Source organism: Dendrobates tinctorius, unplaced genomic scaffold (genome assembly GCF_039654945.1).
Source record: "Dendrobates tinctorius isolate UK_male_01 unplaced genomic scaffold, ASM3965494v1 ptg000293l, whole genome shotgun sequence".
NCBI classification, from domain to species: Eukaryota; Metazoa; Chordata; class Amphibia; order Anura; family Dendrobatidae; genus Dendrobates; species Dendrobates tinctorius.
The window spans coordinates 71,631-86,458 of record NW_027361960.1 but is presented as its reverse complement, the minus strand read 5'-3'; positions in this window follow the sequence as shown (position 1 = coordinate 86,458).

Below are 14,828 nucleotides of genomic sequence, written 5' to 3'. Positions count from 1 at the left end.
ATCTAAATCGTTGATAAAGATGTTGAAGAATACAGGGCCCAGGACAGAGCCCTGTGGTACCCCACTTGAGACATTCTTCCAACTGGATGTGCAGCCATTTACGACCACTCTCTGGGTCCGATCACTAAGCCAGTTATGAATCCACCTAACAGTTTCCTTGTCCATTCCATACTTAGCCATTTTTTCTTGTTATGGGGGACTTTACCCGGATATTAACTGGGAAACAGAGACCTGCGAAATCTATAAAGGCAACAGGTTTCTGCTAATAAACAAGAAAATGTATCTTTCAAAATAGGTGCAGAATCCAACCAGAGGAGCAGTGTTCTGGCACCCTCAACTTTGTGCTTTAGAAAAGCGAGTTGACAGACAGCTAAACTCTTTCCTATCAATGCACTGAGGTAGACGCAGGGGGTCCATTACAACTTTTATTGATAGGATCAGTGTAAATCTATAAGAAAAATGAAAGTACTCAGTACAAGGCATACAACATATCTAAAGTACATACTATTATGCATGGTACAGGACATTCACAGTGTAAGTGCACAACATGGCAGTATTGTAAACATCTCCAATGACAAATGACTACTTTGATATAAAACATATAGAACAGAGTAGCTACATAATGCAATATGGTGAGCTCTAACAAAGGGGAAATAACTCGCCGACTGTGATATGTGGAGGTAAACAACCAGTTGGGCTGAAAATCTGCGAGAGATAATCAACATGTCAGTATCCATGAGGCTAAAATGGCTGCTGGAGAAGAAGGGGGCAAGGCTAAAGCAGAGGCTGATGGGGAACTACGGAAGCCTTGATGAGCCTTAAATATTAAATTGCATAGTAAGCAATGAAATAGAAAGTAAACTGTAATTAGAACATTGTCAATAGATGGTGCTGTTGGATAAGTTATCACAATACACCACAGTTCTAGACAAGCATAGCAAAACTGATTATATGCATTTGCATAAAGGCATGACACTCCCCATCTGGTATCGATGGGATGCCATATAAACTTTAACGAGAGAGCAATAGAATAAGTTCAGAGACAGGTCTAAGAAACAGTTTTCCATTTTGCTTGGGGATCTTGATCTCCACCTTCCGGATCTGTCCATCTTGACTTTGGAAGACTTTGGTTATCAATCCTAGAGGCCACTCATTCCTCTTAGACTGAGTGTTCTTTACAAGGACAGCATTTCCAGGTTCCATGTTGGGCTTACTAGCTTGCCATTTGTCTCTTGTCTGTAATGTAGAAAGGTATTGATTTTTCCACCTGGTCCAGAAAAGGTCTGCTAGCATTTGTACTTTCTTTCACTGGGATTTGAACAAGTCTTTAGTAGAAAACTCTCTGGGAGTCTGCCTGCTTACATTAAATTACTGGGTGAGAAGAGTGGAGGGAGTAAGCAGAGATGGGTCTTTAGGATCATTGGATATGGCAACCAGTGGTCTAGCATTTATAATGGCTACTACCTCAGCTATGAAGGCAGTGAGAGTCTCATGGGAGAGCTTCAAAGGACCTCGTTGTAGAAAGATAGAAATGAGGATTCTGAGAGCAATGTTGATCGTGCGCTCCCACACACTTCCCATATGAGTGGGGACTATCTTTAGGGACATCGCCGTGATTTTGGAGGGACTCCAGGGTCTGGGTACAAGCCTCATGCTGGACACAATGGATGATAGCATGTTTTGCTTGCATGAACTCGTCTGCTATGTAAGCTTTATGACAATGATGCCAGATTTTGCAAAGAACTGACCTTGTTTGTGTAATTTCAAAGGATTTAGCAACATGAATCAGGCAAGTTAATGCTCTGTAAACTGACCTCCAGATGGAGAATCAGAGGAAGCGGCTGGTATCAAGATACCTTTTGGTGACCGTTGTGTTAAGTGTAGAAATTTGAGGCCGGATCTCTACATCTGATTCAGGCTCAAACAGTTCATGTGCATGTGTCTCGCAAGCAGTGGGGACTGGTTGATACAGAAATGCAGGCCCGATGAGACAGGTAGTGTCTCTAAGGCATGATGCCGATACCGCTCTGATTGCATGGTCTGCAGTATTCTGGTCAGTCGGTACAAATCTCCACTGAGAAGACTGTGAAGACTTCCTAATTCTGAGTACTCGATTGTTTACGTAGACGTAGAATTTCCTAGTCTCGTTAAGAATGTAGCCTAGCACTACTTTGCTATCAGTGAAGAATTCTGTGCCTTCAAGCTGTAGGTCGGGTTTTGATAAGTTCGCCAGTTCTCTGGTAAGAACAGCAGAGCACCGACTGTGCTATGTGGAGGTAAACAACCAGATGAGCTGAAAATCAGGGAGAGATAATCAGCATGTCAGTATCCATGAGGCTAAAATGGCTGCTGGAGAAGAAGGGGGCAAGGCTAAAGCAGAGGCAGATGGGGAACTACGGAAGCCTTGATGAGCCTTAAATATTAAATTGCATAGTAAGCAATGAAACAGAAAGTAAACAGTAATTAGAACATTGTCAATAGATGGCGGTGTTGGATAAGTTATCACAATACACCACAGTTCTTGACAAGCATAGCAAATCTGATTATATGCATTTGTATAAAGGCATGACAAGCAGCACTTTTAGACCTAATCCTATCTAATATACCTGACAGAATAACAGATCTGCAGGTCATCGGGCATCTAGGAAATAGTGACAATATTGTACAGTTTCGCTTGTCTTTCACTAGGGGCACTTGTCAGGGAGTCACAAAAACTGAACTTTAGTAAAGCAAAGTTTGACCAGCTTAGAGATGCCCTTAATCTGGTTGACTGGGTCAATGTCCTCAGAAATAAGAATACAGATAATAAATGGGAAATGTAAAAGAAAATCCTAAAGAGGCACTGTGTTACGGTTAGGATTCTTAGGGAGAAACCCAGAAGTGGACCCTCTGGGTCGTCGCTCCAAAGCCCCTGAGGGCGAGCGGACCAGGTGAAGACCATCCCTTATACAGGGAGTGTTAGGGGCAGGCCCAAGGGAGATTGAAACCACAATGGCTGGGGCCAAAGGGGTGCCTTAGTGCAGCACAGAGAGGATAGAAAGGAAGACCGGGGTGCAGGAGGAGTACAGGTGTTAAGACTTTGGGGGTACCGGGAACCGAGGAGCATGGAAGGCAACGGGAGCGGGGGAATCTGGGGCAGACAGCGGCTGGTTGCTGCAAGAGAGAAGGTAACAATAATGAGAGAAGTACACAGAGACCAACGAGAACACAGTAATGGAAAAACTACAGTAACCACCACAGACAGGGGTGGCGGCGAAGCAGGGTAACAGGTACGACAGAGGCACAGGACTAGCAGGCAAGATAAAGGCACAGGACTAGCAGGTACGGCAGGGACATAGGACAAGCAGGTACGGCAGTGGCACAAGACTGGTAGGTAAGGCAGAGGCATGGAGAGGATGGGCAAAGCGGAGACACAGAGGACCTGAGGATCCAGTAGCACACTTAGCGCAACCGCATATGATAATCAGGTGCCTTACCTCCACCGAGACCAGGCAGAAATACCCGGTAGGCGCCGGCATGTTGGAGGCAGAGCCACCGGGTCAGAGCTCCCAGGAACCCTTGCGGTGGCACAGATGTTACTGGGCATGCACGAAGTGGAGACGTGTTGGGAGCCTAGGCTGACAGCAGGGGGAAGGCGCTGAGGAGAGGGGCCATTCTGGTGAGTACCAGCAGCGGTCATGACACACTGTAAGCAGTTTATAACTTGTGGGAATAAAATGACAAGAAATAGGAAAAACCCAATGTGGCTAAACAAAGACGTAAGAGGGGAAATTAACAGCAAAAAGAAAGCATTTAAACTACTAAAGCAGGAAGGCACCGTTGAAGCTCTAAAAAACTATAGGTAGAAAAGTACTTTATCTAAAAAACTTTTTAAAGCTACCAAAAAGCAAACAGGGAAGCACATTGCTAAGGAGAGTAAAACTAATCCCAAACTGTTCTTCAAATACATCAATAGGAAAAGAATCATAAGTTAAAATGTGGGCCCCTTAAAAAATTGTTAGGAAAGAATGGTAGATGACGAGGAAAAACCTAAAATATTAAACACCTTCTTCTCACGGTATTCACGTTGGAAAATGAAATGCTAGGTGAAATGCCGAGAGAGAAAGAAAACCCTGTATTAAGGTTCACCAATCTAAACCAAGAAGAGGTGCAAAACCGGCTAAATAAGATTAAAATAGGTAAATCTCCAGGTTCGGATGGCACACACCCACAAGTACTAACAGAACTAAGTAATTTAATAGGCAAGCCACTATTTCTTATATTTAGGGACTCTATAGCGACGGAGTCTGTTCCACAGGACTGTTGTTAGGTATCGGGTTACTGTCGCTGCACAGCAAGAATCCTGAGCCTGGTCTTCGGCGGTCTCCCATTCCTCTCCAGCCGCAGAGGAGGCTGCTCAGCAGACTTGTCGATCCTGGCACTCTGCTCAGACTAGCATTGTGGGTTTGGTTGCTGCTGCTGCCACCTCTGGTCCAACTATAGCAATGCATGCTGGTCAGTAGCGAACAACTCCAGAGACCAAGTCCTCCTTTTGGTCCACTGAGCATGCTGTGGGACGATCTCTCATTGGAGATCGGAGGTCACATGCTCAGGTCCTGCTCCTGCTCTGACTGGATCATCAGGAAGGTCCCGGAAGGTCATGGCTATAAAAGCCTCCCATGGCCGCCCTGCCATTCGCTATGATAGACATTAGTTCTTATGATTATAGTGGTGTGTGTGATGATGGATGTATAAGACAGGTGAATGACTCATTATGAAACCCCTTCTCTTTGCTAGGCGTTTTAGTAGGGTTTAGAGGTTAGAGTCAGCACTTAGTACTGGTACTGCCTAACGCCGCAGTACATTCAGCTCACTCATCCGTTAGCGCCGGTGGGCGCCAGTCAGCACAAGTGTCACAGTACCTAATATGTTGCACCGTCCATCTGTATGGCGCCATGCACAGATAGTGTGCTTTCCAGCACTAAGCTCAGGCTGGTTAGTGGCGACCGCAAGTGCAGATGCAGTACACGCTCAGAGCAGTACGCTAATGCTTGCTGCACCCTGTGATGTTTAGCAGGGCACAGCGTTCCAGGGGGAACTTTCCCTGGCTCCGCAGTAGCGGTTCCAGGGGCTAGTGGGTCTAGAGGGACACACTTCTCGTGTCTCAGAATCAATGTCCTGTGATGTCACGCTAGCGCTCCTCTAGCCGTAGCCTGTTAGGTTTAACAGGTTTCGGTATTGGTTTCTGCGAACTCTGTGCAGTAACAGAGCCCATTTCCTATCACACCGGCTCAGTGGTTACCCGCCGGTCTCAAGCGAGCATTTTACTACTCACCATCTGTTGTTATTTAGCAGCAGTATACCATCTCTACACGGTGGACCCCGGGTTGTGATCGCACCGTTTCATAATTTATATTTGGTGCGATCCACAAACCCTAACAACTGTCACATAGCAAATTTAGTACCAATATTCAAAAAGGGCTCTAAAAGTGAACCTGGAAATTATAGGCCAGTAAGTCTAATCTCTATTGTTGATAAAATATTTGAAGAGTTTCTGAGGGATGTTATTTTGGATTACCTCAATGAGAATAACTGTTTAACTCCATATCAGCATGGGTTTATTAGGAATCGCTCCTGTCAAACCAATCTACTCAGTTTTTATGAAATGGTAAGCTATACACTGGACCAAGGTGGGTTATTGGACGTGGTATATCTTGATTTTTCCAAAATGTTTGATACTGTGCCACACAAGAGGTTGGTATCCAAAATGAGAATGTTGGGTCTAGGGGAAAATGCGTGTAAATGGGTAAGTAACTGGCTTAGTGATAGAGAGAAGAGGGTGGTTATGAATGGTATATTCTCTAACTGGGTCACTGTGACCAGTGGGGTACTGCAGGGGTCGTGTTGGAACCTATTCTCTTCAACATATTTATTATTGTTAGGTTCTTTAGAAGGACATAGATCTGGGGATTTATTCTGACAGAATTTTATAGGCTGAACTGGATGGACTAATGTCTTTTCTCGGCCTTACTAACTATGTTACTATGTAACAATCTGGTAGGTTTACACAGTAAAATATTGATATTTGCAGATGATACAAAACTATGTAAAGCAGTAAATACAAGAGAACATAGTATTCTGCTACAGATGGATCTGGATAAGTTGGAAACTTGGGCTGAAAGGTGGCAGATGTGGTTTAACAAAGATAAATGTAAGGTTATACACATGGGAAGAAGGAATCAGTATCACCATTACACACTAAATGGGAAACCACTAGATAAATCTGACATGGAGAAGGACTTGGGGATCCTAGTTAATGATAAACTTACCTGGAGCAGTCAGTGCCAGGCAGCAGCTTCCAAGGCCAACAAGATCATGAGGTGCATTAAAAGAGGTCTGAATACACATGATGAGAGCATTATACTGCCTCTGTACAAATCCCTGGTTAGACCGCACATGGAGTACTATGTACAGTTTTGGGCACCGGTGCTCAGGAAGAATATAATGGAACTAGAGCGAGTATAAAGAAGGGCAACAAAATTAATAAAAAGGATGGGGGAACTACAATACCCAGAGTGATTAGCAAAATTAGGATTATTTAGTCTAGAAAAAAGACGATTGAGGGGTGATCTAATAACCATGTATAAGTATATAAGGTTTTTCCACCAACAGGGGGAAGCGACATCGTGAAACGAGCGTGGGGGTATCTGACTGAGGTTCAGACGGGACTGCACACATGCCGCTATGGGTAATTACTTTGTACTTACCTTCTTATAGACCTTTCTTTATTGCACTGTATCATAAAGGAGCTAATTTGTGTCTATGTGAAGCTATTCACTTAGCGGTATAGCAATAGTGGGTTTTGGGGAAGTTAGTACCGTCTAAATCCCTATCCCTGGAGAATATGTGAATTAAAAAATATATTCTAATTTCTTTATATAGAAAAAACTTTTTTCCTTTTTGAATAGTACATGTTATTCACATTGTGGGTACCGTTTTTCTTGGTCATTATATTGACCTATGGAGTCAGTCACATGACATCGATATATGCCCATGCATGTTGTTTTATATATGATGTTTGTATTACAAATATTTATTAAAGTTTAACTTGTTTGATAAATATAATTATTTCTTTAAATTTTTGGCTACATTTACTCGTTGTTCCTCCTTCATTGTAGTATGATATTGAGTTGCCTTGTAGCATGGGCATTTGACGTCTTTTGCTGGTGTTTCTATTTGCAATCGAGAAAGGTTAATATGTTCAGTTGAGAGCTCCTGGAGTATTCCTGCTTTGATGTCTCAGCTGTTCAGTGTTGGCCAGCCCCTCTGTTATATATACTTGCCTATAGAAATCAGAGGTTATCATTGTTAGTTTCATATTGCCAGGTAATGGAGTTGGATGTGTTGTTTGTTTGAGGAATCGTTTGGAGTGTTGTTCAGAAGACTGTTGCCTGGTGATTTGTCTGCGTACATATGTTCATCCTCTCCTATTTGGTGTTCCTTCCTTTATTTCCTGTTTTTCCACTTGTTTGGGAGTGCATATTTGTATGATTGGTATTTTCATTTATCCCTGTTCGTCTTCCCTTGTCAGTCTGCTTTGTGTATACTTATACACTACAACTCCCCACTTCCCTGGGTGGGGGATGGGACAGAAAAGGGCTGATTTAGGAGTTCAGCAAATCATATGGCCTCAGCATCTTCACCATCATAAATAATCCGGGGAGCAGGGATAGATAGGGCGCCCCTCATTTTAGGGATAGGGAAGGAGCCACTATCCTCAGGATATCCTTCAACAGTACCATTAAATTAACACTGGCCATAACCATTTTTTTAATATCCATCATTGATCTAGTCACTGCTCTGACTGGGCAACTCAGCTTGGAGGTGGCAGACCTATGCACTGTTATTTTACAGCAAATGTGACGTCCGTCAGTTGAGCTGCACGTAAGACAGCACCCCGAGAAACCCCGAGACCCTTTACCCCCATACAAGGATCTAGAATTACAGTGGAGCCTAAGAGGTAGCTGCCTATGAGAGCAGCGGACCAGAGCAGGACGGTCGCCAGGAAGGGACTAAACACCGGGACCGAAAGCGTAGTCAGGAGTCAATGGTCAGAAACCAGGCGAGCAACAGAGGTACAAAAATCGGCAGGCTGAAGCAGTCAAAATCCAGGCTAAGGTCAGAGTCAAAAACCAGGCGAGCAGCAGAGGTACAAAATTGGCAGGCTATAGCAGAGTCAAAAATCCAGGCTAAGGTAAGAGTCAAAAACCGAGCATGCAGCAGAGGTACAAAATCGGCAGGCTGTAGCAGAGTTAAAAATCCAGGCAAAGGTCAGAGTCAAAAGTAGCAATTAAGCACTAGATCACTGGGGAAACCAGTGGTGGCCTGCAGGACAGGCTCCAAAGTATTTGAAGGATACAGCTATCCCTCTCAGGCTCACAGCCTGATGACCTAGTCTGGACCACCCTCAGAACCAGGCCAGATGGCGATGCACCAACCCCTTCACCTCTAACAGAAGAGCGAAGCCTGCGCCCACCAGACGCCTGCGCAGAGGCCCCCCTCTCTGTCACCACCATCACTCACAGGAGAAACACGGCGATGCCCAATGACAGAGGCATGCATCAAAGGAGCGGGACCACATGAGGACATAGTCCTCCTATCGCCGGCACCATCAGTCGAAGTTCGGCACCTCCCAGCGGCCGAGGCAGGAACACCAGCCCCCGAGTCCGACGGCGACGTGACAGTATCGCCCCTTCTAAGAGGGGCGTCCGGACCCTCACAACCCGGTTTGTTGGGATGAAGAAGATGAAATTTCCTGATCAAACCCTTGGCATGAACGTTACTGGCAGGCACCCAGGACCTTTCCTCTGGACCGTAGCCCTTCCAGTGCACCAGATACTGCATGGATCCTCTCACTAAGCGGGATTCAAGGATTCTTTGGACTTCGTATTCCAAGGCACCCCCGACCAAAACTGAAGGAGGGGACTGACAGGATGAATCGGAGAGCGGTACAATTAGAGAAGGGACTTATGAAATACATTAGGCAGTTTAAATGATTGAGTGAGTTTCAGATGAAAGGCTACTGGGTTAATCACCTCAATAATTTCATATGGACCAATAAACCTGGGACCCAGTTTGGCAGACAGCACTTTAAACTTACTGTTCCTGGAAGAAAGCCAGACTTTGTCTCCAACTCCCAGGTGCGGGCCCTTGGAGCGTCGTCTATTAGCAGAAGAAGCTTGTCTAGCCTGAGCCCCTTTTAAGTTTACATTGACTTCTGACCAGATAGTTTCTAACTGATGTATTGGATCTTTCTACCCCAGGGAGCTCTTAAAAGAGAATGAACCAAAGCGCGGGTGCAGTCCATGATTACAGTAAAAAGGGGTAGTCTTGATGGACTCCTGGTACTAATTATTCATGGCAAACTCTGCTAATGGCAGGTGTTCCACCCAATTGGACATTGCTCACAGACCTAACAACGGAGATACTGTTCAAGAGCTTGGTTGGTGCGCTCGGTTTGACCATTGGTTTCAGGGTGACAGGCAGAGGAGAAGAACAATTCAATTCCAATCCGTTTATAGAATGCCCTCCAAAATTTCGAAAGGAACTGGGTACCCTTGTCGGACACAATATTCACAGGAGCACCATGCATTCGTACAACATGAGTAATGAACAGTTTGCTCAGGGCCTTGGAATTAGGTAATCCAGACAGAGGAACAAAATGACACTGCTTGCTGAATCTATCCACCACCACCCAGATACACGTCTTCCCTTCTGAGAGCGGTAAGTCAGTAATAAAGTCCATGGAGATGTGAGTCCAAGGACCCTCAGGGTTAGGTAAGGACTGGAGCCACCCAGCAGGGCGATTATGGGGAGACTTAGCACGAGCAAAGGTTTCACAAGCCAGTACATAGTCCTTACAGTCCTTTACTATAGTTGGCCAAAAATTCCTGGTTACAAGTCTGATGGTGTTATTGATACCTGGATGCCCTGCAAGGACAGAATCATATGATTCCTTCAGAACTTGAAGGCGGAATGTGGCCAGGACAAATAATTTTTGTGGAGGAGTAGTGTCAGGGGCTTGTTCTGGGGATCTACAGATTTCTTCCAGAAGATCCAAAGACACAGTCGAAATAACAATCCCGTTAGCTAGTATTGGAGTCGGTTCAGAGTCCTCGACCTGTGAGGGGCAAAAACTTTGAGAAAGGGCATCAGCCCTTACATTCTTAGTGCCTGATAGAATAAATAGGTAGAAGACATAATAATGTGGAGGCCGGATAATCAATGATTAAACGGCCATGAAAAAATGATCAATAATATATATTGTATATCATGATCCACATATTAAGACTAACCAATATAAGGAACACTGCACATTTAATAGAAACTACCCAAAAAGGAAAAAGCAGTCAAACTTCCATAAAATACAAATTTTATTATATGATATTTAAAAAAATTATTGTAAGGACATACAGTGCATGGTTGGGGAGAAACAGAAAATATGACAACATCATGGTCAAAGGACCAGCCAAACTGCGAGCATAGCACCAGGAAATAGAATATGTAGGAAGTAAGCAAATTGCCGATAATCAGTCAGGGAAAGAGTGGCAACCATTATTATGGCAAGGAGTGTACAAAAACATCACCATGTAGCCAAAGGCTACTGCCCTTTCAAATAAAAGGATTCCCTGCCCGTAGAGTGCACACAAAATACATAACCGATGCTATGTAAAGCATCAGAGGTAGAAGCAAATAGCTATATTCCTATACCTGGAAGCAGTGGTGGCAGTGAGGTCGATCCAGTCCCCGACGCGCGTTTCGAAGCCAGAGGACTCCTTCCTCAGGGGGCGTTGAGAAAGGTGCGACCACCGGGGTTATATAGCGCACGCCTGCCAGAGGCTGTCTGCACGCACGAGATGCCCGCCCCGCGCCGACCGGATCCATGCCGTGACGTCACCGGAAGCACGCGGGCCCACGTGATCCAGCACGTCAGGCAGGGAGCACAGGCGGCCGCGCGACGGACACCACGCATGCGCACAGACAGCGTCGGGCAGGAGCCGCCACATACAGTATATGAAGGGCAAGAGTATGGGCAAACACAATATGCAAGGGGAAAGTTAATACTAATTGTGTATACAAAGATGCTCCTGCAATTTATATCCAATTTGAATGGCAACGATCTTAACATCAAGCTGACATTGACGTGGGATCCGGAAAAAATCGATTTTCTGGATGTCTCTGTTAAAAAGGATATAAAAGGAATCAAACTGATATCTACCGTAAGGAGACATCTACCAACTCCTTACTCCATGCCTCATCCTGTCATCCGCATCATCTCATTAAAGCTATCCCTGTGGGACAGTTCTTACGACTCCGCCGTATCTGTTCCACCAACACGGACTTTGAGAATCGTGCTAATGAATTAAGATCTCGATTCTTAGCACGCGGATACAGTAAACGGAGTATAAAAAAGGCTTATCAACGTGCCAACCCCGGTGGTCGCACCTTTCTCAACTCCCCCTGAGGAAGGAGTCCTCTGGCTCCGAAACGCGCGTCGGGGACTGGATCGACCTCACTGCCACCACTGCTTCCAGGTATAAGAATATAGCTATTTGCTTCTACCTCTGATGCTTTACATAGCATCGGTTATGTATTTTGTGTGCACTCTACGGGCAGGGAATCCTTTTATTTGAAAGGGCAGTAGCCTTTGGCTACATGGTGATGTCTTTGTACACTCCTTGCCATAATAATGGTTGCCACTCTTTCCCTGACTGATTATCGGCAATTTGCTTACATCCTACATATTCTATTTCCTGGTGCTATGCTCGCAGTTTGGCTGGTCCTTTGACCATGATGTTGTCATATTTTCTGTTTCTCCCCAACCATGCACTGTATGTCCTTACAATAATTTTTTTAAATATCATCTAATAAAATTTGTATTTTATGGAAGTTTGACTGCTTTTTCCTTTTTGGGTAGATTCTTAGTGCCTGGTCGGAAAGTGTTCACAAAATCAAATCTAGAGTAGTACAAGGCCCACCTTGCCTGTCTAGGATTCAGTCTTTTTGCTGAGACCAAGTAGGTCAGGTTCTTGTGGTCAATGATTACGGTGATCTTATGTTTGGCACCTTCGAGGAAGTGGCGCCATTCCTCCAAGGCCCATTTAATTGCCAATAATTCCCGATTACCTATATCATAATTCCTCTCGGTGGAAGAGAATTTTTGAGAAAAGAAGGTACATGGACGAAGTTGAGTGAGGGATGCAGTGCCTTGCGATAGCACTGCTCCTACTCCAACTTCAGAGGCATCTACCTCTACAATAAAGGGGCGATTCAGATCAGGCTTAACCAATATCGGGTTAGAGGAGAAACATTCCTTTAATACAGAAAATGCACAAAGTGCTTCAGGCTTCCAGTTAACCACATCGGCCCCTTTCCGAGTCAAATCAGTGAGTGGTTTGGCTATCTCAGAAAAACCTTTAATGAATTTACGATAGTAATTGATGAAACCTAGAAATCGCTGCAGCGTCTTTAGAGACGTGGGATGTACCCATTCCTTAATGGGTTGGATCTTAGCAGGATCCATGCAAAACCCTTTAGCTGACGCGATGTATCCCAGAAACTCTACCTCCTCAGCCATGAAAACACATTTCTCTAGTTTGGCAAATAAAGAATGCTCTCTAAGTCTCTGAAGGACAGAACAGACATGTTGGACGTGCGTCATAAGGTCAGCAGAATAAATCAGGATGTCATCCAAATAAACAACTACATATACCCCACAGATGTCTCTGAAGATATTGTTCACAAAATTCTGAAACACTGCAGGTGCATTACTGAGCCCAATTGGCATTACGAGGTACTCAAAGTGGCCAAGGGGTGTGTTAAACGCGGTCTTCCACTCATGTCCCTTTCTTATACGAACAAGATTATATGCTCCTCTGAGGTCAAGCTTAGTAAACCATTGGGCTCCCAACAGCTGATTAAAACGAACAGGTATGATTGGAAGCGGATACTGTTTTTTCATAGTGATTGCGTTTAACTCACGGTAATCAATGCAAGGTCTGAGACCACCATCTTTCTTTTCCACAAAAAAGAACCCGGCCCCACCTGGTGAGGTGGATGGTGTAATAAACCCTTTTCGTAAAGTGTCTGTTATGTAGTCTTTCATGGCCTGACGCTCTGGACCAGAGAGATTAAATATTCTCCCCTTTGGGAGACAAGAATCCGATATCAAGTCTATGGGGCAATCGTACTCTCTGTAAGGGGGTAATTTCTCTGATTCTAATATGGAAAAGACATCCTCATAATCCCTGAAAGCATAAGGTACAAAGGGAGGTTTGAGTTTAACTTGGTTCACTGATAGCGATATACAGTTGTCCTCCAGCGCACGCTATCACCCAAGTGCCAGTCAATGACTGGATTGTTTGCGTAACCATGGTATACCCAGAATTACTGCGGATGATAAATTATCGATAACAAAAAATGACACATTTTCAGCATGTAATGATCCCACTGACATTGATACTTCCTCAGTGACAAACTCCACTCCACCATGGACAACAGATGTGCCATTAATCGCAGTGGTTATAATGGGGGCATTAAGCCTTAGCAGTGGTACGCCAATATTCTTTGCTACCAGGTAATCTATGAAGTTCCCTTCAGAACCACTATCTACATAAGCCTCCAAACACACAGATTTCTTAAGGTAGGACAAAGAAATAGGTAAAAAGACTTTGGACGCATCAGCAGGCAATACCTGGGCAGGCATGACCAGAACTACCTGGATGCTGACGTCCCGGGAGTGAAGACTTCTGACGTCCAGCGTTTTCCCAGAGGTCTCCAGACTGTGGCTTGTGCAGCATGTTAGTGCAAGATGATGGGAGTGATCCTCCACAGGGCTGAGCAATGAAGCAGGTAACAGGTGCTTTAGCCACAGAATCAACTCAGAAAAAGAGGCAGGAGAAAAAAAAATCAGGGATAAAGTAAGGTAATGCTTTTGTATATATCCTGGATACATACAAAAATGATTTTGGGCCAGATATAATGTGACGTCCGTCAGTTGTGAGTCTGAGCTGCACGTAAGACAGCACTCTGAGAAACCCCGAGACCTTTTACCCCCATACAGGGATCGGGAGTTACAGCGGAGTCCAAGAGGTAGCTGCCTATGAGAGCAGCGGACCGGAGCAGGACGGTCACCAGGAAGGAATTAAAAACCGGGACCGAAAGCGTAGTCAGGAGTCAAAGGTCAGAAACCGTGCAGAGGTACAAAAATCGGCAGGCTGAAGCAGAGTCAAAATCCAGGCTAAGGTCAGAGTCAAAACCAGGCGAGCAGCAGAGGTACAAAATCGGCAGGCTGTAGCAGAGTAAAAAATCCAGGCTAAGGTCAGAGTCAAAAACTGGGCAAGCAGCAGAGGTACAAAATTGGCAGGCTGTAGCAGAGTCAAAAATCCAGGCAAAGGTCAGAGTCAAAAGTAGCAATTAAACACTAGATCACTGGGGAAACCAAGACTACAGTTGTGGCCAAAAGTATGGACACCCCTGCAATTCTGTCAGATAATATTCAGTTTCTTCCTGAAAATGATTGCAAACACAAATTCTTTGGTATTATTATTTTCATTTAATTTGTCTTAAATGAAAAAACACAAAAAGAATTGTCCTAAAGCCAAATTGGATATAATTCCACACCAAACATAAAAAAGAGGGTGGACAAAAGTATTGGCACTGTTCGAAAAATCATGTGATGCTTCTCTAATTTGTGTAATTAACAGCACCTGTAACTTACCTGTGGCACGTAACAGGTGTTGGCAATAACTAAATCACACTTGCAGCCAGTTGACATGGATTAAAGTTGA